The 24,170-nt window shown below is 43.5% G+C and overlaps 1 protein-coding gene across 2 annotated transcripts in view; it reads left to right on the plus strand.

Moving 5' to 3' along the window:
* Window positions 1–24,170, plus strand: part of LOC126299177 (UNC93-like protein) — a 400,303-nt gene that overhangs the window by 26,181 nt on the left and 349,952 nt on the right. The window contains exon 2 of one of the 2 annotated variants that reach the window (XM_049990944.1): window positions 5,480–5,540. The exons of the other annotated variant lie outside the window; for it this stretch is intronic. The gene's annotated coding sequence lies outside the window, so the exon portion shown is untranslated. The remainder of the gene's footprint in view (window positions 1–5,479; window positions 5,541–24,170) is intronic. 2 annotated transcript variants of the gene reach the window in all.

Here is a 24,170-nt window from a genome sequence, read left to right on the forward strand (position 1 = left end):
GATTCCTCAGAGTGGTTGATGGGTCCCGTCGTCCATAAACAGCCTTTTACAATCTATCCCACGCATGTTCGATAGGGTTCGTGACTGGATAACATGCTGGTCACCCTAGTCGAGCGATGTCGTTATCCTGAAGGAATACATTAACAAGATGTGCACGATGGGAGCGCGAATTGTCTATGAAGACGAATGCCGCGCCAATATACTGCCGATATGGTTGCACTATGGGTCGGAGAGTGGCATTGACGTATCGTACAGCCGTTACGGCGTCTTCCATAACCACTAGCGGCGTATGTCGGCCCCATATAATACCACCGCACATCATCAGGGAATCTCCACCTTGCCGCGCTCGCTGGACAATGTGTCTAAGGCGTTCATCCTGACCTGGTTGCCTCCAATCACGTCTCCGTCGATTGTCTGGTTGAAGGCATATGCGACACTCATCGGTGAAGAGAACCTGATGCCGAACCTGAGCGGTCCATTCAGCATTATGTTGGACCCATCTGTACCGCGCTGCATGGTGTCGTAGTTGCAAAGATTGACCTCGCCATGGACGTCGGGAATGTAGTTGCGCATCATGCAGCCTACTGCGCACAATTTGAGTCATACACTGCAGTAGTAGTCCTTGGGCGGTCTGAGCGTGGCGAGTCATCGAGAGTTCCTCTCTCTCTGTATCTCCTCCATGTTCGAACAAATCGCTTTGGTTCACTCAGACCCCTGGACACTCCCCTTATTGAGAGCCCTTCCTGGCACAAAGTAGCAATGCGGATGCCATCGAACCGCGGTATTGACCATCTAAGTATTGTTGAAGAACAGACAACACAAGCCGTGTACCTCCTTCCTGGTGGAATGACTGGAACTGATCGGCTGTCGGACCCACTCCATCTAACAGGCGCTGCTCATGCATGATTGTTAACATCTTTGGGCGGGTTGTGACATCTCTAAACAGTCAAAGGGACTGTGTCTGTGATACAACATCCACAGTCAACATCTATCTTTAGGAGTTCTGGAAACCGGGAGTGATGGAAAACTTTTTTTGATGTGTGCAGATTGGGATTTGTTCATAAATTCAACGTTCTGACAAACATTAACATAATGAAAGGAATATAACAACGTAATTAATAAATAAAATATACATAACTTTCATTGGTGATAACTATGGTGCAATGTTATCATTTGAGATATCGTTTGGTCAAATCGCACGAAGCTTTTAAAAGTAGTTAATTTTAAGATTCATTGTCAAAATATTTAATCACTGTAAAAATATTAATTTATTTTTTAAGGTAATGAACATATTATTGTTTCACTGGGTGTGCCTCATATTTCTGAGATCGCTGATGCATTCATATTTGCTTAATACGTAACTGTGATTTAATATAGAAAATGTTCAAATGTGTGTGAAATCTTATGGGACTTAACTGCTAAGGTCAGCAGTCCCTAAGCTTACACACTACTTAACCTAAATTATCCTAAGGACAGACACACACATCCATGCCCGAGGAAGGACTCGAACCTCCGCCGGGACGAGCCGCACAGACCATGACTGAGGCGCCTTAGACCGCTCGGCTAATCCCGTGCGGCTATTTACTATATAGTTTCAAAGAGTTGTAAGGAGCCATATATCAAACAATCAGCCATTTCTGGTGTATCGCCTGTTCTTCAGGTGAGCGAGCAACTGCTGTCCGCATTCCCTGCCCTGGGAATTTTCCCATTTCCAGCCACACTAACTGCCATCATATTTGGAGAGGGGACCTACCGGTTGCTTTGTTGGGTCGGCCGTGGCGCTCCATGGGGACTGGGCACACTGGCTTGCGCTCAGTTGCACAGACAAATTTATCTTACGTTGTACCAATTCTAGGCGGCCGAATAGGTCGCCTAAACATGTGTGACGTTACAGAAGGAAATTTGCCATACCCTTTTCATAGGAACGAATCCAGACATTATTTAGGAAAATCACAGAAGACCAAAAGACCCGAATTTGAACTGTCGTCATCCTCAATGTCACTCACTGGATTTAAATTCCACTGAACGTGAATGTGATGCTCTAAACTAGCCTTTTTTAAACTGTGTTCTGCGGAACCCTGGTGTTCTGTCGAGATCGCTCAAATGTACCGCGAAAAGTACTTGCCTTTTTCACAACATTCGAGAAAGTAACTTAAAAAACAGTAAAAATTAACGTCTCTGTGAAATTAAAGTGTAACAACTAATCCTAGCTTTTACAGACTAGTTCAGGTAGCTGTTAAGAATGTGACACCAACATAAAATAAAACTGTATTTATCGGAGTCCAGAAGGCAAACCCAGAAATGAGGAAACGACTGCACAAAATAATGTACGGGTGTGGGAAGTGTAGACACATCTCTTCTTTTGCAAACTGTGATCAGACGGTTATCTAGAGGAAAGTTAATAACTCGTATCTCAGAGCCGAAGGACGAGGATTGTACTCCCTTTTGAGAATACAATTTAGAATCGAAAGGACAGTTATTTGACAGAAATTGAATGCCTCAAACTGCTTGTGTAAGTAACGTTTCTACAAAGCTCAGTGCACCCTTAGGGGCAAACAAATAAATGAATTAAGTGCTCATGAAGAAAAAAAAACTAGTACTGAACAAAAAGAATTTTGTAAAATTTTTCAAGAATAAAAGCCTTTATAGAAGAGGAAGGGATTGAAGTAGGAGATATTCCTATTGAAGAAATTATTCAGCATTTGGATGGTTTGTACGAAGTTATGAAGGGGACCTGGAGGTCGTGCCTTGTAGTTTTCACTAGTATTCTGAAATTTAATAACTCAAAACTTTAATAGGTATTGGAATGACACTTTAAGCAAATAATTAGTATATTGTGATGCTAACGTGAAAAAAAAATTGTGGAATACACAGCGGAGTGAAAACTGATTTTTATCTTACACACTGAATTACATGCTTACTTTCAAAATGTTTCTTAGAAGCCAGTTTATTCTCTTAATAATTTAAGAACATACAGGGTGTTTCAAAGGTGACCGGTATATTTGAAACGGAAATAAAAACTAAACGAGCAGCGATAGAAATACACCGTTTGTTGCAATAGGCTTGGGACAACAGTACATTTTCAGGCGGACAAACTTTCGAAATTACAGTAGTTACAATTTTCAACATCAGATGGCGCTGCAAGTGATGTGAAAGATATAGAAGACAACGCAGTCTGTGGGTGCGCCATTCTGTACGTCGTCTTTCTGCTGTAAGCGTGTGCTGTTCACAACGTGCAAGTGTGCTGTGGACAACATGGTTTATTCCTTATAACAGAGGATTTTTCTGGTGTTGGAATTCCTCCGCCTAGAACACAGTGTTGTTGCAACAAGACGAAGTTTTCAATGGAGGTTTAATGTAACCAAAGGACCGAAAAGCGAAACAATAAAGGATCTGTTTGAAAAATTTCAACGGACTAGGAACGTGACGGATGAACGTGCTGGAAAGGTAGGGCGACCGGACCGCGTACGGCAACCACAGAGCGCAACGCGCAGCTAGTGCAGCAGGTGATCCAACAGCGGCCTCGGGTTTCCGTTCGCCGTGTTGCAGCTGCGGTCCAAATGACGCCAACGTCCACGTATCGTCTCATGCACCAGAGTTTACACCTCTGTCCATACAAAATTCAAACGCGGCAACCCCTCAGCGCTGCTACCATTGCTGCACGAGAGACATTCGCTAACGATATAGTGCACAGGATTGATGACGGCGATATGCATGTGGGCAGCATTTGGTTTACTAACGAAGCATATTTTTACCTGGACGGCTTCGTCAATAAACAGAACTGGCGCATATGAGGAACAGAAAAGCCCCATGTTGCAGTCCCATCGTCCCTGCATCCTCAAAAAGTACTGGTCTGGGCCGCCATTTCTTCCAAAGGAATCATTGGCCCATTTTTCAGATCCGAAACGATTACTGCATCACGCTATCTGGACATTCTTCGTGAATTTGTGGCGGTACAAACTGCCTTAGACAACACTGCGAACACCTCGTGGTTTATGCAAGATGGTGCCCGGCCACATCGCACGGCCGACGTCTTTAATTTCCTAAATGAATATTTCGATGATCGAGTGATTGCTTTGGGCTATCCGAAACATACAGGAGGCGGCGTGGATTGGCCTTCCTATTCGCCAGACATGAACCCCTGTGACTTCTTTCTGTGGGGACACTTGAAAGACCAGGTGTACCGCCAGAATCCAGAAACAATTGAACAGCTGAAGCAGTACATCCCATCTGCATGTGAAGCCATTCCGCCAGACACGTTGTCAAAGGTTTCGGGTAATTTCATTCAGAGACTACGCCATATTATTGCTACGAATGGTGGATATGTGGAAAATATCGTACTATAGAGTTTCCCAGACCGCAGCGCCATCTGTTGTTGACAGTTGTAACTACTGTAATTTCGAAAGTTTGTATGCCTGAAAATGTACTGTTGTCCCAAGCATATTGCAACAAACGGTGTATTTCTATCGCTGCTCGTTTAGTTTGTATTGCCGTTTCAATTATATCGGTCATTTTTGAAACACCCTGTATGACACACTCCAGCTTAAAATGCGTAATACATTCTTGAATAATGTGGTTCGCTGTGTAGGCTAGCACTACATTATTATTCATGCGAAAATTTGTTTTTGTAGCTTTAATATTGGATGAGATAATAATACCTAAGTACGCAGAATGTTGATTACAGGAAACTGAAACTAAAGATTTGAATGTCATCTCAATGATAACGTGTCAAAACATTCAGCTCCATAGTCTTGGATTTTGAGTGTCCTTTCATATTCATTAGTTTTCTTTCTTGTATTTGTTGTTCTGGCCTCCTTTGTAAAGCTTTCAACAGCTTTTTAAGATTCAGCAACACGCTGCCTGTCCACTCGGAGCAGCCCACTTTTCAAATTGTTCCCAGTTTTGATGCCTATTATTTAAAACATATTATAGCATCCATCACACCAATCTGGAAAGTTGACATGCCAACAAAAACAGTTCCTGGCAAGCATTCCCAAATGCAAGTATTGTTGATTTCATTCGGATTCTGTACTTTACCATGCTTATATTTTTCCAGGAACTTAGAATCAGAAAGATCTCTATACGGTACATGACTTAAGTTCTGCCATAACAGTTTCTGGTGTGGAGTGCGAATGTGTGTGTTTTTGTCCACTTGCTTCACACCTATTATACCTGCGCCTTGAACTGTTTCCTTTTGGACAGAATCCATGCTGTGGATGCTCATCAGTGGATATTCTGTGAAACAGAGTCGCCGAAATTGCTGTTCTCGTGTCACTGACATTTTCGCTGTTTCTCCTGCAGTCTAGATTATAATATCCTGTGAAGTTTTCTATTTCTGATTTGGTGTGTCTGCCTTGTCCACCAATTGCTTTCTACAAGAGTGTTTTTTCCCTGTCATGCCCATGCAGAATTTTCTATGTCTTGCCCCCGTTCTCTTCTGCACATGTATTATAGATCCCTTTTTTTTTATTTATTTCAGTTTCACCATAGGCTTCGGCAGCCACAACACTACTGAAGACTTCAGAGTCACCAACACTAAGGTACCGAGTGTATCACACACCACATCTAACAATTGACATACTGAAGATAGAGGCTAACCACTTGCTTTCCACACCACCACTGAAACCTTCAAATTTTTTGTCACATTTGTTTTCATTTACCTTATTGGTACAACCTTGACAGTGTTTTGTCAGACATTCATAGTCCAGCACCTTTCCTGTATCTACAGAGGTAAGTGTGACAACTCCAATCATCGATGTATGGTCTCTCTTCTTCCAGGAAGCAACAAAGTCAGTAGGTTGACAAGAACCTACAATTTCATTCCCTGCCTCTGCATCTATATTTCACTAATTTCCTTCCCTTAAGCAATATTTTCAAATGAGTAGCAGATTAAATATCAAAATTAATTGATTTGTGGCTTAAAATCCTATTTGTGAATATATAATGTCGGCAGACACCCGACTCAACGCAAAAAAGGTTAATGCAGTTAGCAGAATTCTGCTGCAGTTCAAAACATTAATATCCTCAACTGTAGTACATCTACATGCATACTCCACAAGCCATCGTGCTGTACATGGTGGAGGGTGCAATATATATGTTAGTTAATGTGTTATGAAACGTTTCTTTAAATACCGCAGACCCATTTATGCAAATTTAATACCGCCACAAACAGTAATTCAGTGATGTTTCGCCTTATCATCGAATGCTCGACAGGCATGTGAAAGCATTATTCATATATTTTAACACAAAATACCTCACTTTGCACTGAAATATTTTAATATTAGCTTAGGTTCAACGCCCTATGTCCTTAAAGACTTAAAAACATTACGGTAAATAAGAATGCATGCTATCTTTGCTTTTCAATGGCACGCTCAAATGTTATTGGGAATTGTTGATTCCTGTTCTTATTATTGATTTTATTTGCTGAACTGATTGTGTTTATAATCAGACTGATTATAGACAGAATTGAAACAGACACGTGGAAAGTACATGTTTTACCTGAGGCTATTTATATGTATTAATCATTAAACAATTAATGTCTTGTGCAAGTTTTGGTTATTTCCTTCTGCAAACATATCACATAATGGGTAGCTGATTTACTTTTAATACAAAAATCCATCCACCCCGGGCAGAGATGTTAGGTTTCCAGCACATCACTATGAACTCATTTGTTAACAAGCCATTGCAAACCATGGTTTCCTTCTATCAAACAACTCATAAGGCACTACTGAGCCATATCTTTCAACATCATCTCTGTATTTTACTCGCTAGGTACCTTCTATTTATCTAGTCAGTGACAGTGCCCTTTCTAAATAACAATCACGCGTATCCAAACATGATGCTGAAGCTTGTAGGAGTCGCAACAGGTCCATAGTACCAGCGAGATTTCTCACAGCGTGTATCACAGTTCAACGTATTTGCAGCGATTACAAAAGATTTCTCGGTTATCAGCTGTGACGTGTCCTAAAAAGCGCTGCAGGAGCTTTGGTGATAGCAACCCACGCCGCTCGCTTATCAGTGGGATAATTCCTAAGCTGCGTATTGTGTGGTAGCAGTTGTATGGACCTAATGACACAGTGGAGGGAGACAATAGAATACAGTGGCCTTTTTGGTGATAAGTACTTGGTCTATTTGTCCAGAATGTTCCTGGTGGAGTATATACAGTATAAATTTGCTGGTATGACCAGTTCGGGAATTTCTCATAGCGAATGTAGAGAGACTAGATGTTGCTAAAGGGTTAGCTGGTCTTGGCGATCGTACTGCAAACTGTTGTGTTTATTGCTGTTTCATAAACAATATCGATATTCGTATTCCCTAACTAGTGTCGAATTTTCTGAGTGAGACAGTACTGGGAAGATATATAGCACAGAGAAGACTGTCATATAGAGCTCTTAGGAGTCCTGCAGCATGCCTGATTGAATTGTAAGCCCAAGAATTAGTAGTAGAAAGAAGTAAAGTTGTGTGGTCTGGGCTGTACGGGATAGTTGTTGTGAACGGAAGGTAAAGCATTTTCGAAGTTTGGGAAATGGGAAACAGTCCAATTTACTTGCGAGCGTATGGCTGCATACTCGATCAGAATTCGAAGTGACCGCATATGCAAAGCAATGTCCGCAGCTCGTGGTCGTGCGGTATCGTTCTCGCTCCCCGCGCCCGGGTTCCCGGGTTCGATTCCCGGCGGGGTCAGGGATTTTCTCTGCCTCGTGATGACTGGGTGTTGTGTGATGTCCTTAGGTTAGTTAGGTTTAAGTAGTTCTACGTTCTAGGGGACAGATGACCATAGATGTTAAGCCGTCCCATAGTGCTCAGAGCCATTTGAACCTTTGTTTTTTTGCAAAGCAATAGAAACTACTGAAAGACCACAGCGTTATTAATAAGATTCAAACAGATATGAAGCAGTCTCAAAAAATATTAAACAATTCCATAAGTTTCTTGTGTTTCAGTTTAAATACACTCCTGGAAATTGAAACAAGAACACCGTGAATTCATTGTCCCAGGAAGGGGAAACTTTATTGACACATTCCTGGGGTCAGATACATCACATGATCACACTGACAGAACCACAGGCACATAGACACAGGCAACAGAGCATGCACAATGTCGGCACTAGTACAGTGTATATCCACCTTTCGCAGCAATGCAGGCTGCTATTCTCCCATGGAGACGATCGTAGAGATGCTGGATGTAGTCCTGTGGAACGGCTTGCCATGCCATTTCCACCTGGCGCCTCAGTTGGACCAGCGTTCGTGCTGGACGTGCAGACCGCGTGAGACGACGCTTCATCCAGTCCCAAACATGCTCAATCGGGGACAGATCCGGAGATCTTGCTGGCCAGGGTAGTTGACTTACACCTTCTAGAGCACGTTGGGTGGCACGGGATACATGCGGACGTGCATTGTCCTGTTGGAACAGCAAGTTCCCTTGCCGGTCTAGGAATGGTAGAACGATGGGTTCGATGACGGTTTGGATGTACCGTGCACTATTCAGTGTCCCCTCGACGATCACCAGAGGTGTACGGCCAGTGTAGGAGATCGCTCCCCACACCATGATGCGGGGTGTTGGCCCTGTGTGCCTCGGTCGTATGCAGTCCTGATTGTGGCGCTCACCTGCACGGCGCCAAACACGCATACGACCATCATTGGCACCAAGGCAGAAGCGAATCTCATCGCTGAAGACGACACGTCTCCATTCGTCCCTCCATTCACGCCTGTCGCGACACAACTGGAGGCGGGCTGCACGATGTTGGGGCGTGAGCGGAAGACGGCCTAACGGTGTGCGGGACCGTAGCCCAGCTTCATGGAGACGGTTGCGAATGGTCCTCGCCGATACCCCAGGAGCAACAGTGTCCCTAATTTGCTGGGAAGTGGCGGTGCGGTCCCCTACGGCACTGCGTAGGATCCTACGGTCTTGGCGTGCATCCGTGCGTCGCTGCGGTCCGGTCCCAGGTCGACGGGCTCGTGCACCTTCCGCCGACCACTGGCGACAACATCGATGTACTGTGGAGACCTCACGCCCCATGTGTTGAGCAATTCGGCGGTACGTCCACCCGGCCTCCCGCATGCCCACTATACGCCCTCGCTCAAAGTCCGTCAACTGCACATACGGTTCACGTCCACGCTGTCGCGGCATGCTACCAGTGTTAAAGACTGCGATGGAGCTCCGTATGCCACGGCAAACTGGCTGACACTGACGGCGGCGGTGCACAAATGCTGCGCAGCTAGCGCCATTCGACGGCCAACACCGCGGTTCCTGGTGTGTCCGCTGTGCCGTGCGTGTGATCATTGCTTGTACAGCCCTCTCGCAGTGTCCGGAGCAAGTATGGTGGGTCTGACACACCGGTGTCAATGTATTCTTTTTTCCATTTCCAGGAGTGTACATACATCTCTGTAATTAGCTGTTTTATTTATAGTACCGCAACACGATCGAATAATTATACCCCCATGATATGTTTCCAAACAGAAATGTCACATAACTGATTTTTGGTTGCGATTTTTCTGGGTTATCTGTGGCGCTGTATGGCAGTATGAAGCAGAACATGGCGTTTTAGTACGCGGACGCGTGTACTAAACATTTTAAGTTTACGATTACTGCTTCAGTACAGATGACAGTCTGACCAGAAATTCGTATACACAAACATATACTGGAGCAATGTATAAAATAATTAGTCAAGGAAATTTTTATCGACCGCGATATCATTAAAGGCCAAATAGGGTCCCAAATTCTCGTATATAGCTGAAAGATGCAGTGTCAGTTTCGAAAACTTACTCATGTAGGGTTTCACAGAAAATTCGAGATGTTTTCATAATTTAAGGTAGAAAAGACCAGCTGCTGTGACAAATCTCACCACAGAGCAAGAAATTTTCAGTAAATGATAATTAAAAGCCGTCTGGAACACCTGACTCGTGTGTTTAAGAAAATAAATGTTCAGTCACGGAGAGCATTTAAATATAAATTGGAAATTTGTGGTAAGGACTATGGGTCTAAACTGTTGAGGTCATCGGTCCCTAGGCTTACACACTAATTAAACTACACTACTGGCCATTAAAATTGCTACACCACGAAGATGACGTGCTACAGACGCGAAATTTAACCGAAAGGAAGATGATGCTGTGATATGCGCATGATTAGCTTTTCAGAACATTCACACAAGATTGGTGCCGATGGCGACACCTACAACGTGCTGACATGAGGAAAGTTTCCAACCGATTTCTCATACACTAACCTGCAGTTGACCGGCGTTGCCTGGTGAAACGTTGTTGCGATGCCTCGTGTGAGGAGGAGAAATGCGTACCATCACGTTTCCGACTTTGATAAAGGTCGGATTGTAGCCTATCGCGATTGCGGTTTATCGTATCGCGACATTGCTGCTCGCGTTGGTCGAGATCCAATGACTGTAAGCAGAGTATGGAATCGGTGGGTACGGGAGGGTAATACGGAATGCCGTGCTGTTCTGGGCGATCTTCTACAGTGTTCTGATGCCACTGAACGATACCCGTAATGGATTATCAATAAATATACTGAGGTGACTGAAACCATGGAATACCTCCTAATACTGTGCTGGAAGTTGTTTCCTCCGGCGTGGTACAGCATCTTGATGAGTCATTGACTCAACAAGTCTTTGGAAATCCCTTTCAGAGCCATGCTGCCTCTATAGTCGTCAACAGTTGCGAAACTGTTTCTGGTGAAGGATATTTTATGCTCAAATCATTCACTCGAATTGTCCAGAATGTTCTTCAAACCAGTCGCGAACAATTGTGGCCCAGTCATATGGAGCATTGTCATCCATGAAAATTCCATCGTTTTTTGGGTACATGAATTCCATGAGTGGCTCGAAATGGTCAACGATCGGTTCAGTTGGGTCAGAGGAGCCAGTCCATTCCATGTAAACACAGCCTACACCATTATCGTGTCACCACCTGCTTGCGCAGGTCTTATTGACAAGTTGGGTCCATGGCTTCGTAGAGTCTGCGCCGCACTCGAAACCTACCATCAGCTCTTATCGACAGAAATCATCACTCATCTGGCCAGACCACGGTGATCCAGTTGTCTAGGGTGCAACCGATATGGTGAGGGGCCCAGGTGAGGCGCTGCAGGCAACGTCGTGCTATTAGCAAAGGCACTCGCGTCGGTCGTCTCCTGCCAGAGGCCATTAACGCCATACTGTCCTAACGGATACGTCGTATGTCCGACATTGATTTCTGAGGTTATTTCGCGCAGTGTTGTTTGTTTGTCAGCATTGACAACTCTACGATAACGCCGCTGGTCTTGGTCGTTAAGTGTGTTGGCCGTGGTGAGAAGTAATGGCTAAAACTGAGTATTCTCGGGACATTCTTGACACTGTGAATCTCCGAATACTGAAGTACCTAACGGTTTCTGAAATGGAATGTCCTATGCATCTAGCTCCAACTCCCCATTCAAAGTCTATTAATTCCTGTCGTGCGGTTACAATCACGTCGGAAACCTTTCCACATCAATCACCTGTGTACAAATCATAGCTCCGCCAATGTGTTACCGTTTCATACCTTCCTACCTGTCCATTTGTGTTATTTGTATATGTGCATATCAATATCCTACGACTTTCGTACCCTCAATGTAGTTCTGCTTTTTCGACTATCTCTACCAGCATGTTCGTTACCAGTTTTATGTTCTGTGATCTTTTTTCCTCCACTTTTTGATGTCGATCACTTATTTCAGTTTGTGCTTACATCCCTTGTGCAGATCGTCAGAGATCTGAGATCTCTTCCGTCATTGTTTTCTCTTATCCTCCACATACCCTACTAAAACAGGTTATAGAATTCCTTCGCTCATTCTTAGTATATTTCTAATCCTCTGACAGCTGCGGGAGCGTTAACGCTCGACGCAAGTAACGGCAGCAGCTTTCCGTCATTAGGCCTGTGTGCATGTACTACTGAGATCTTACTTGTGGCCGGCCGTTGTGGCCTAGCGGTTCTAGACGCTTCAGTCCGGAACCGCGCTGCTGCTACGGTCGCAGGTTCGAATCCTGCCTCTGGCATGGGTATGTGTGATGTCCTTAGGTTAGTTAGGTTTAAGTAGTTCTATGGGACTGATGAACTCAGATGTCCCATAGTGCTCAGAGCAATTTTGAACCAATCGGGTACGGAATGGAAATCACAACACAAAAAAATCCGGTGAAGCTTTGCACACACTTTTTGGATAGTTTCTCCAGTCTGCCCGTCGGTCACGTCACGTGCCCATTCTCAGTTCTGAGTGCACAGTGAGCACGTAAATATACCTAGAAAATAGTGCCTCTCACCAAGTATGAGCGCCTGTGAGAGATTTCGCCTGATATCATGCAGCCCACACAACGTACCTGTTATGCATTTACTTCATGAGAATTCTCAGCCGATGGGAAGTGTTTGATTGCCTACTGTATAGCCGGGACTTGGCTCTCTAATTTTTATCTTTGCTCACAGGAATCGCTGGCTATGAAGACAACATTTTGGCACAGACAAGAAGCTACAGATCGGGGTAGAAAATTGACGGAAAGCACAGGCAGATAGTTGCCTTGTATTGCGAGGGTATTGGAAAGTTGGTACAATATTATGACAAATGTTTCAGTTGTAGCGGCAACTGTGTAGAGAAGTAGCTGGAAGGTATACCAAACTGTTGCAAATAAAATCTTTGTTGTTTCCATTTCGCGACCGATAGGTCCTTGCTTTCCGAATAGTCCTTGTACAAAGGAAGAAGTGATGAAGATGGTGACAGGGAATTATGCCTGGTACTTGGAGTCGCTGGACAAAAGAAACAGAAGTAGAGTATGAAATGCCCCCTTACAAGGACCATTGCAGTATTCTTGCTTGAGAGACGAGCTACAAGCTCATATCATTACATATACCTATAATCCATTCTACAGGTTGAAAATAAACAAAAGGTCTCGAAGGAAATTGAAATAATTAAACATTTAGTTACTCACGATTACGTCTTGTGATATAACAACAAACGGATTTCGATTAAAGCTGAGTGTCCCGCATAGAATATATTAAATATTAATGTCTGCAATGCTACAGGACTTTTGGGACGAGATATTAAAGGCAGTTAAAAGAAATACATCTTTCCATCGAAAAACTCGTAGTTATAACCGTATTTCGACAGGCATAAAAGCTTAGAGTAATAACCATAACGAAAATATACGAAACTCTTTGCGTGCTATCATTTCCAAGAATCATCTTTTCCGTGTACGGAACCGTTTATGAAATGATTACATGATTCACGTTGTGCATCGCCAGAACGCTGGACGCAGCACACCTAACCTTCCCACAGATACAAAAACCAATATCCTGAGAATGGTGATACATATAGCTTCGACTCAGCTTTAAAAACAATTCCAATATGTTTCTCCACTCACTTTACGACCTGTTTCAGCAACAGTAATTAAGTTGCCAAATAAAAATGCAGCCTCTGGCTTTTGACACTTTCGATATGTTAACTACATTTTATACACGGAAATCACTGACGTAAATGGAACCATACGGAAAGTCTATGCATTGTGCTTCTACCTCTGCGAAAATCTTAAGCTTTTGTTAAATGTTTCACTTCACTGGATGCACTACAGTAACTACACTTAACGAGCCAAAGAATCAACAGTCCAATGTCGGTGTTGACGGGCCCAGGCGAGGCGTAAAGCTCCGGGTCGTGCAATCATTAAGGGTACACGAGTGGACCTTAGGTTCATAAGGCCCATACTGATGATGTTTCTTTGAATGGTTCGCACGCTGACACTTGTTGATGACCCAGCACTGGAATCTGCAGCAGTTTGTGGAAGGGTTGCAATTCTGTCGCGATGTCGGAGATTTGATGTTTTACCGAATTCCTGATATTCACGGTACACTCGTGAAATGATCGTACGGGAAAATTGCTGCTTCATTGCTAACTCGGAAATGCTGTGTTCCATCGCTCGTGCGCCGACTATAACGCCACCTTCAAATTCACTTAAATCTTGATAACGTGCCGTTATAGCAGCAGTAACCGATCTAACAACTGCGGCAGATAATTGTTGTCTTGTATAGGCGTTTCCGACCGCAGCGCCATATTATGTCTGTTTACATATCTCTGTATTTGAATACGCATGCATAGACCAACTTCTTTGGCGCTTCACTGTTAGACGAATAACGAAAAGAAATTCAGTTCTTTAACGAGAGAACGTATCACACTGTAAAATGTGAAAGAATCAAATTTTTTCACATAATAGTTTTATGATAAGTATTTCATTAGTGGTCTGCATATCTGCTCAGCAGCGTTGCTAACAGTTCGTGAACCGAATCAACAAACGTAGGACAGAAAAGTTATTACTATGGTTCCCAAACCTGCCGATGTGTTACAGTGATATCACTAATAGGTTCATGTTCTCCGAGAGTTATTAGTTATGAATATACACTACTGGCCATTAAAATTGCTACACCACGAAGATGACGTGCTACAGACGCGAAGTTTAACCGACAGGAAGAAGATGCTGTGATATGCAAATGATTAGCTATTCAGAGCATTCACACAAGGTTGGCGCCGTGCTGACACGAGGAAGGTTTCCTACCGATTTCTCATTCACAAACAGCAGTTGACCGGCGTTGACTTGTGAAACGTTGTTGTGATGCCTCGTGCAAGGAAGAGAAATGCGTACCATCACGTTTCCGACGCCGGCCGGTGTGGCCTAGGGGTTCTTGGCGCTTCAGTCTGGAACCGCGCGACCGCTACGGTCGCAGGTTCGAATCCTGCGTCGGGCATGGATGTGTGTGATGTCCCCCTTAGGTTAGTTAGGTTTAAGTAGTTCTAAGTTCTAGGGGACTAATGACCATAGCAGTTGAGTCCCATAGTGCTCAGAGCCTCTCCGTTGGATCTTCTCTATCTCTTCTATCAACCCTACCTGGTGCGGATCCCACACTGCTGAGCAGTATTCAAGCATTGGGCGAACAAGCGTACTGTAACCTACTTCCTTTGTTGTCAGATTGCATTTCCTTAGGGTTCTTCCAATGAATCTCAGTCTGGCATCTGCTTTACCGACGATCGACTTTATATGATCATTCCATTTTAAATCACTCCTAATGAGTACTCCCAGATAATTTATGGAATTAACTGCTTCCAGTTGCTGACCTGCTATTTTGTAGCTAAATGATAAGGGACCTATCTTTCTGTGTATTCGCATCACATTACACTTGTCTACATTGAGATTCAATTGCCATTCCGTGCACCATGCGTCAATTCGCTGCAGATTCTCCTGCATTTCAGTACAATTTTTCATTGTTGCAACCTCTCGATACACCACAGCATCATCTGCGAAAAGCCTCAGTGAACTTCCGATGTCATCCACCAGGTCATTTATGTATATTGTGAATAGCAACGGTCCTATGACACTCCCCTGCGGCACACCTGAAATCACTCTTACTTCGGAAGACTTCTCTCCATTGAGAATGACATGCTGCGTTCTGTTATCTAGGAACTCCTCAATCCAATCACACAATTGAACTGATAGTCCGTATGCTCTTCCTTTGTTCATTAAACGACTGTGGGGAACTGTGTCAAACGCCTTGCGGAAGTCAAGAAACACGGCATCTACCTGTGAACCCGTGTCCAAGGCCCTCTGAGTCTCGTGGACGAATAGCGCGAGCTGGGTTTCACACGACCGTCTTTTTCGAAACCCATGCTGATTCCTACAGAGTAGATTTCTAGTCTCCAGAAAAGACATTATACTCGAACATAATACGTGTTCCAAAATTCTACAACTGATCGACGTTAGAGATATAGGTCTATAGTTCTGCACATCTGTTCGACGTCCCTTCTTGAAAACGCGGATTATCTGTGCCCTTTTCCAATCCTTTGGAACACTTCGCTCTTCTGGAGACCTACGGTACACCGCTGCAAGAAGGGGGGCAAGTTCCTTCGCGTACTCAACGTTCCTTGGTGTACTCAACAACGAACCTTGGTGCACGAATGGCAAAAGTCATTTTTTTCGGATGAATCCAGGTTCTGTTTACAGTATCATGATGGTCGCATCCAAGTTTGGCGGCATAGCGGTGAACGCACATTGGAAACGTGTATTCGTTATCGTCATACAGGAGTATCACCTGGCAAGTTTAATGGCCAGTAGTGTATGTATGTCAATGGTTTTATGAAAGAGAAACTATGAAAAACACTAGTTTACGGGGAGGAATCGAAAGTGACACTTTGCTTTCGTCATAGTCTTCTAGCATGTTAGTAATAACTCCAGGAAAGATGCAGGTCTGAGGCGTGAAACAATATTGACGTACCTGTGTGTTTCTCTATGCAGTGATTCGTTTATACAGGAGTTTAAAAATGAAAAACTTAAGTTTTTGCAGTAGCAGTATTTATTCTGAATCGGGTGCAGCGAAACACAGAGCGACAGACGAAATTGTTACGCCCAGGCTTCCTGGAATGTTGAGCATAGAGGAAGGGGCCCTCGTGGCAGAAACAGTTCACAGGTAGCGGCCCGAACGTGGTCTCTCGGTACCGGCAGCAGTGTAGGACGACAACAAAGCGGCGCTCTCTACGGAATGTAGCGAGCACGTTTGCCGCAGTCAAAGGGCTAATCAAATCTCTGTACGGGTGATGTATTTCAAGCTTTTCGAAGCAGTAAATCACAGACGCTAGCCAACTGCAGCCACAGCTTTTGACCGTGTATCCTGGTGAAATAGACGACACACGTGCAGTAACACTTAGCGTGCGGCTGACGTAATACTGTGGCGTTTGCAGGAAATGAGAATGTGCGGCGGATGCATTGTATGCGATGATTTTCCGCGATTTCGAACGTACTTTTTACGGCTCCCAGAATCACCCGCGAGGTTTGGAGGCTTCGTAGATGACAGTAGCGGTATCATTCGAACAATTCGTCCTTTTCAAACATTTGTTACTGTCTCTTGCTTCGTAGGCATTAGGTGATGTTAGAGTTCTCTCTGTTTCGTCCGTCTTTGTGCTTTTCTGTTGGTGTTGCGTTCAAAATGTGCAGTGAAGAGGAGTAACGTTTGGGGAAAATGATTTAAAAGCTCTTGGTGAGTTTACACATGATGGAAACGAACTATTTGATGACGATTCAGATCACATCATCTGAAAATTGTAGTTTTTGAAGATGGGTTGCAGCATATTTATGAAAAAATATCCTTCAACTGCATCAGGAAATGAATGCGAGCATAGGAGTCCAGTGAATGTAATGTCTGAATGCGTATATCTCTGTTTCAACTTGCGTCGCATTGTACTCCACTATTAATGCAATCTTTTGCTTTGATATTGTGTTTTGTATGTTTATTTAGATGTAAATTGGCTGTAAAAGAAATATAAAGAAAAGATCCCATCCTAGTTTACATATTTGAATACTAGAATCCGCTTTCAAATTTTCCTGTGATTACTGTCAAATTGAAGTTTTATTAGCTATTTCGGTTTTAATATTAGCAGTACCAAGATACGTGTATTTAAAGTAGAAAGTCTAATAAACCCAAAAATAATTTGAAATTCCAACTACATATTTGTACACACGTATTATAATTTTAAAATCAATATTTCAGCCGGTCCACAAGTAATAGCAGCTAGCCACGAAAGCAACAAATGTTCAGATGTGTGTGAAATCTTATAGGACATCACTGCTAAGGTCATCAGTCCCTAAGCTTACACGCTACTTAACGTAAATTATCTTAAGGACGGACACTCACACCCATGCCCGATAGCGGACTCGAACCTCCGCCGTGACCAGCCGCACAGTCCATGACTGCCGCGCCTCAGACCGCGCGGCCAATCCCGCGCACGAAAGCAACACCGTAAGTCTTAAGTTACGCACTAAAATTTCAGAAACCGTGTGTCACAAAATAATTAAATTCTGGCAGTGAAATCCTGGAGGGCGCGATCAATTAATTTTCTATGATATTTTCGAGTTGTACTCGATTTTGTTAATGTGGTGGCACGAGAGATGTGACGCAGGAATAACGTGGCTGAGGAAGCATGGCGGATTGTCTCAGTATTCCTTGTACAACCGGGTTACGTGTTGTGGCTTGTAAATGTGCTGATACTGATGCATGCCAAGGGCGGCCGCAGTTGCGAAACTGAAGGACATTGCACGGTGCTGTTCTTTGATAGTTTCTTTTCGTATAAAGGATGTTGGCACGATGCAAACTACTTCCAAAGTCCACAATAAAAGAGAACTGAGTTTATCAAACAAACTTTGTTTGAGAAAGAATTAACACTGACCCTTACCTGCTAATATTAAGATTAAAAATTTATTATCTAATGGTATTTGTACTTACTAAAACTGTATTGTATTGGTACCAACTTTCCAGTCTGTTTTTACTTTTATAGGACGTCTACACTGTAAATTACGTCGGAATGGAACATAACAATGCTTTTCCTTGTCGTAGTCAGATATAACTGAATGCCCTGTCTTTCGCGGTTTGTGTCAACCGAAATATAAAGCCTGAAATAAGCACAATTTTATAAATATAATGAGTTAGTATTAATGCAGTACTTACAGTCCCCGAAAACTCAAAGAAAGAACTAAAGCCACTATATACTCAGGGTAATGTAGTGTGTGTAGTAAAAGATATCCAGCATTTTTCCATATCATTTGGCTCCATCGTTATGAGCTCTAGATCCATTTGAGCAGTTGTCAGACGAAGATTGTGGGATAAAGATGACCAGCTTTCAAATTGGCTATGGAAAGTTTTACACAATCGACGTATTAAATTTCTACAATTCCTGCATATTTTGAGTCCTACGAAGCCAAGCTAAGCGAGAAAACTTGTAGACGTCGCTGCCAACTGAGCTTCACACGTATCAGGTGCAGGCATTCCAGATTGGCAGCAATGCTAACTCTCTCAAAGAAGGGCTTTTCCCGTAGTTATTAACCACTGAGTATTAAGCAGTGCATCTGCCTATGTAGAATGTTAAAAAATTATTCGATATCTTCAGAGGACCAAAAAATACAAAAATGTCCTGTAAACATGGGCTCTAAATGTGCAACTTACGAGCAATATGTGCTTTCTCATCTTCGATACTGTTGAATACAGATCTTCTACTGAAGTCTCTTTGCTATTAAAAATGACCTATAGAATGCAAGAAGCGAATGAAGACACATTCCTCTGTTACTGTCCATGGATACAGCATGCAGGAAAAATCTGTTCCTGTTGTTACTGTAAACCGTATTCACAGATTCGCGTATTAGTCGACTACAATATTAATGGACCTGGTAGCGTGGGCGTTCCAGTTCCCATACCTTGAGTTTTTATCGTGATATTTCACGACAAGACGCTGTAACACTTTAGGATTGCACAATGGTCTTCAAATCATTCGCTCTGCAACACGTTTTCCTTGCTCATCACTGTACTTTTTCACTGTAATGACACTGCATGTTTCCGATTACGACCGCTGGAGGCCACGTACAGTATTATCGTGGTTGAGGAGTAAGTGCAGCACAACTTCAGGACCTAACCGACTATCAAAGAGGTTGACTGGTGCAAGATATCTTCAGTTAATACGAACGACTTGACTGTCTACTAAGAGGTATCATTTTAACGACGAATGGCGATGTGTTTTATGCATGATGGAGCATCAACACATTTTCTGACGAATGTCCTAGAACTTCTCAGACATTCATTTAATGACCAATGGATTGGACGGACGGACGTTGTACAATCCGTACGTTGAACAGCTCGTTTCTCCGATCTTAGTTCCCTGGACTTTTTGTTGTGGGGACACTTGAAATCTTGCTATATGCAGTCCCAATTAATCACGCACAAACACTACAGTAAACGCGTCATCAATGTTTGCCAGCGTATCCGTGACCAACCTGAAGATTTTCAGAGAATGTGAGATTCCCTAAAACATTGTACAGAAGCATAGATTACAGTGAATGAATTTAGCGATGCCTCACAAGTGCAGGTAGTGTGTGATAGCAAGCAGATTACATTAGCCCTTTTTTTACAGTAATAGACTAATGTGTTTACAGCATTCTGTTGGTCGTTAGTGATTGCAAAGAGCGTTTAACATTTGACGATGCCACTATGGCTGCATTACATTAGGACTTCGTTTTTATAAACAGATCTGATGATGGTCATTATAGACCGAAACCGGAAATCTGTTAACAAAAAGTTTGTGACCATAGACGTAAATTTAAGGAAACTTAAGATATTTAGATGTTTCACAGTAGCAGAGATGAAGAATTATCTTTGGTTAGTTAAGTTCGTATCGGCGTTTCCTGTAGTTGGGTGTGTTCCATATCTATCGAGCGTTACTTCATAACGAGGAGGAGGAGATTAGTTTTTAACATTCCATATCGGATTAGGGAAGGAAGGGGAAGGAAATTGGCCACGACCTTTCAAAGAAACCGTCTCGGAGTTTCCTTTAAGCGATTTAAGGAAATCACGGAAAACCTATATCTGGATGGCCGGAAGCGGGTTTGAACCGTCGTCCTCCCGAATGCGAGCCCACTTTGCTAACCACTGCGCCATCTCGCTCGGTACATCATAACGATAGCTGTCTTTACTTATGCGATGATATATCGCAGTACCTCGAACATGTCACTGAGACAGCATGTGTTAGAAACACCCTTAGTTAGTGTGAGAAATATCTAGTGGTGGTATGAGGGAGTTACAAATATCAGCTTAGTACCACGTTCCTTAGGCGAATCGTAAATTCGATGAAAATGGCGATTTTATTACAATCTTTCACCGCCAGTGGCGTACAAAAGCGCTTTGTCTGTTAGTACACACCCCTGCGATCATTGTCCATATTCAAAGTCGCGATATTTGTGTGGAAGACTACTTCACTCGGAAACCAATACCTTGATTTATAAAGCTTGTTTAGTTTTTAACATGGGTACCGTTAGCGACTTTTGTGTGCGCCTGTAGAAACAAGAGCGCTTTTTATGCAGGGTGACAGTAACATATTCGTTGCGATCGTGTTCTCAATAACTGGTCGTTTATAAGACGATCTCATCTCTCTTCCTAAGACACACTGGTACCACTGGCAAGAAAAACAAATGAGACATGTCCATCCATCGCAGGTTTTCGCTCAGTATTGTTTGGTGTCAGCAGCATTCAGTTGTTGGCCAAGCATTGTTCGTAGTTGATGTGTTATAGACACTCTGTGATCAGCAGGCTTATAAAGTATGTGTTGGAAGTGTAGAAACTTGTACTTCCAGAGCCACAGCTGTCAGTAGGGGGTATTTATGATACACCGCTTATTGTAGAATGTCGCCATATTGGCGCTACGATCGTAATATTTAACTGTAATTACACTGTTAAATATGTGGCTGCTTGCCTAGGACGATTCTGCCCGGCATAGAAGGCACGTCACGGAGGTAGCTGGTGGCCGGAACGACCTGGCGTGTCCAGCGTAAGTTATGAGTCGTCATTATTGAATCGCCTGAACTGTACAGGCTGGGGTACATCGTGCAGCTGGCCTAACCATGTCGCCCTCTAGGGGGGCGAATAGCGAACTAATACTCAGTATTTATTGGACACGCCTTCTAATCCCGTTTGTTGTGAGTATCCTCTGTGGAAATTTGAGAAGATTCAATATGGACAAGTGTTTAAGCTGGGCAATTATTCCCTCCCATGTAAATTGACTGGTTGATTGCTTTGTACTGCCCTTCTGCACATTTCCTGTCTATTTGGTTGAGAGAACACGGCATGTGATGTTTGTCGTGTGCATATAGCTGGTGAAAAACAGGTGGAAGAGACATACGATTATAAGTATTACGAGGGTAATACCATGAGTAAGGTCTCCTATTTTTTTATAAGTACAGAACTGTGTGTGGCAGTTGGTCACTCTTTTATGAAGAGTGCTTCACGCGCTCTGTGTAAACATGTGCACGCCGCGCTGATGCGCTCAGTCGTGGCTTGGCAGCCGTTGACAATGGAGCACCCGTTGGATGTTACCGCCAAGTGCCAATTGCGCGCAGTTATTCGGTTTTTGAATGCCGGGGGCACTGATGGAAGTGTATGGTGAGGCGTGCATGGATGTCAAAAATGTTCGTAAGTGGTGTAGAGAGTTTGCAGCTAGTCGGACCGAAATTCACGACGAACAAAGGAGCGGGAGACCGTCAATTTCTGAGGACCACAATTAACACTGACAGATACTGTGAGACTCTGAAGAAACTCAAACGGGCAATTCAGAACCGGAGGATTGTTGAGCAAGGACGTACACATTCTCCATGACAATGCTCGCCCACCCATCGCTCGGCAAACCGTTGCTCTCCTGCAACCGTTTCAGTGGAACATAATCACCCACCCACCCTATAGTCTTGACTTGGCGCCCAGTGACTATCACCTGTTCCCTAGGTTAAAAGAACATTTGGCTCCGACGACGAGATGAAAGAAGAGGTTCGTAACTTTCTGAACAAAATGGCGGCGAGCTGATAGGAGATGAACATACAAAAACTTCCACAGCGTCTACAAAACTGCATTGACGGAAATGGTGATTATGTCGACAAATAGCTAAATGTTTAAGCTGTAAACTGATGTAAACCATTGTAGAAATAAACAGGTCTACGTACTTATAAAAAAAAGGAGACCTTACTATTGGGGTTATCCTCGTAGAACCGTATTTGACTTTGTTAAGTACAAGGGTGATTTGGAATCTGTTAGATCATTGACATCGGTATTCATTAAAAAATATGAGAAAGATTACCAGTTTCCTCTATTTTCGAGTTTTCATGTAAGGATCTTCACAGATGAGGTAAGTTTCAGCGATTTTTAGCACATCCCACATAGTGACCTAGCTAAAGTTCCGGATTTATAGAGATATAATTTCCAATCTTTATCTTCGCATTTATAATGAGCAAGCGCTTGCTAACATACTGCTACGTGCTTGATATGGAGAGCTGCCGTGTTAATGGTATGATATTCTGGCAAATCACGTGAAAATACATATGATCCTGTAATCCCAGTGTCTGAAGATGAGAACAACACATTGCAGGAAACATGGTATCAAGCAGGCCGTATTGGAAAAAGTACCATTAGCAGAAGCCTTTGTGCTCGGGAACCAGCCCAGCCCATGTACACCAGTTCAGAGTGTGGCTGCTGTCTGTGGAGGAGGCTCTGTCAACTCACCAGGCTAGCATGTGCTGAGGGGGGGGGGGGGGGGGGGCATTGACTCGTGACCGTTGGCCACAGCGGATGACCGCTCAACCTCATGGGAAGTGTCTAGTGCTATATACGGTGCATATGCTTCCGATTTTTTGGGATCTGTCTGTCTTCGTGGTACATGTATGAGCGTCTGGTGGTCGATCGCTATATGCAGGATGCAGAAGTGATGCTTTTGTATGGTGCACGATACGGATTGTGGTTAGTACATCGATGTGGTGGGGTGGTACAGTCGTTTGTGGTGTTATTTCCAGGTTGGAGTTCGCTTTCACGCCAAAAAACTCAAGCTATTCTCGACAGCAGCAGATAAGTGTAACAGAGGAAGTGATTTGGCGGTTGGGGTGTGTTGTGTTGGGTTGGTTAGGGGAGGAGACGATACAGCGAGGTCATCGGTCTCATCGGATTAGGGAAGGACGGGGAAGGAAGTCGGCCGTGCCCTTTCAAAGGAACCATCCCGACATTTGCCTGAAGCCATTAGGGAAATCACGGAAAACCTAAATCAGGATGGCCGGACGTGGGATTGAACCGCCGTCCTCCGAATGAGAGTCCAATGTGCTAGCCACTGCGTCACCTCGCTCCGTTTTGGCGGTAGTTTGCGTATTTCATAATCTGTAGAGTTTTTTAAGGGGTTTAACTATCAGTGAAATATAACTACTGTACGTTTTTTGATCTAAAAAAAAAAGTTTTCTGCTGAAAGTCTCGTTATTTGTCCAACTGCAGAAAGTGGAGGACAGTGCTCCCACACCGGCAGAAGCAATTTGGTGAGTAAGTTCAGTAAGAACCAATCGGAGTGCTCCATTCACAGGAGGTTCCATGACATCGGAGAGTCACAAGACATTATTTGTGCAGTCTTCTTTGTTATAGCGTTCAGACAAAAGTCCAAGCAGATCACTCTCTACTGGTTTGGACAGGTGGGAAGCTGTCCCCACCCGCCATTGTGACATGAGAGCATCTCCAGAACAGCAGTCTTAGGGCACCGAAAATTAAAAAAAAAAGGGTCAAATGGCTCTCAGCACTATGGGACTTAATATCTGAGGTCACCAGTCCCCTAGAACTTAGAACTACTTAAACCTAACT

This window comes from Schistocerca gregaria, chromosome X (genome assembly GCF_023897955.1).
Source record: "Schistocerca gregaria isolate iqSchGreg1 chromosome X, iqSchGreg1.2, whole genome shotgun sequence".
NCBI classification, from domain to species: Eukaryota; Metazoa; Arthropoda; class Insecta; order Orthoptera; family Acrididae; genus Schistocerca; species Schistocerca gregaria.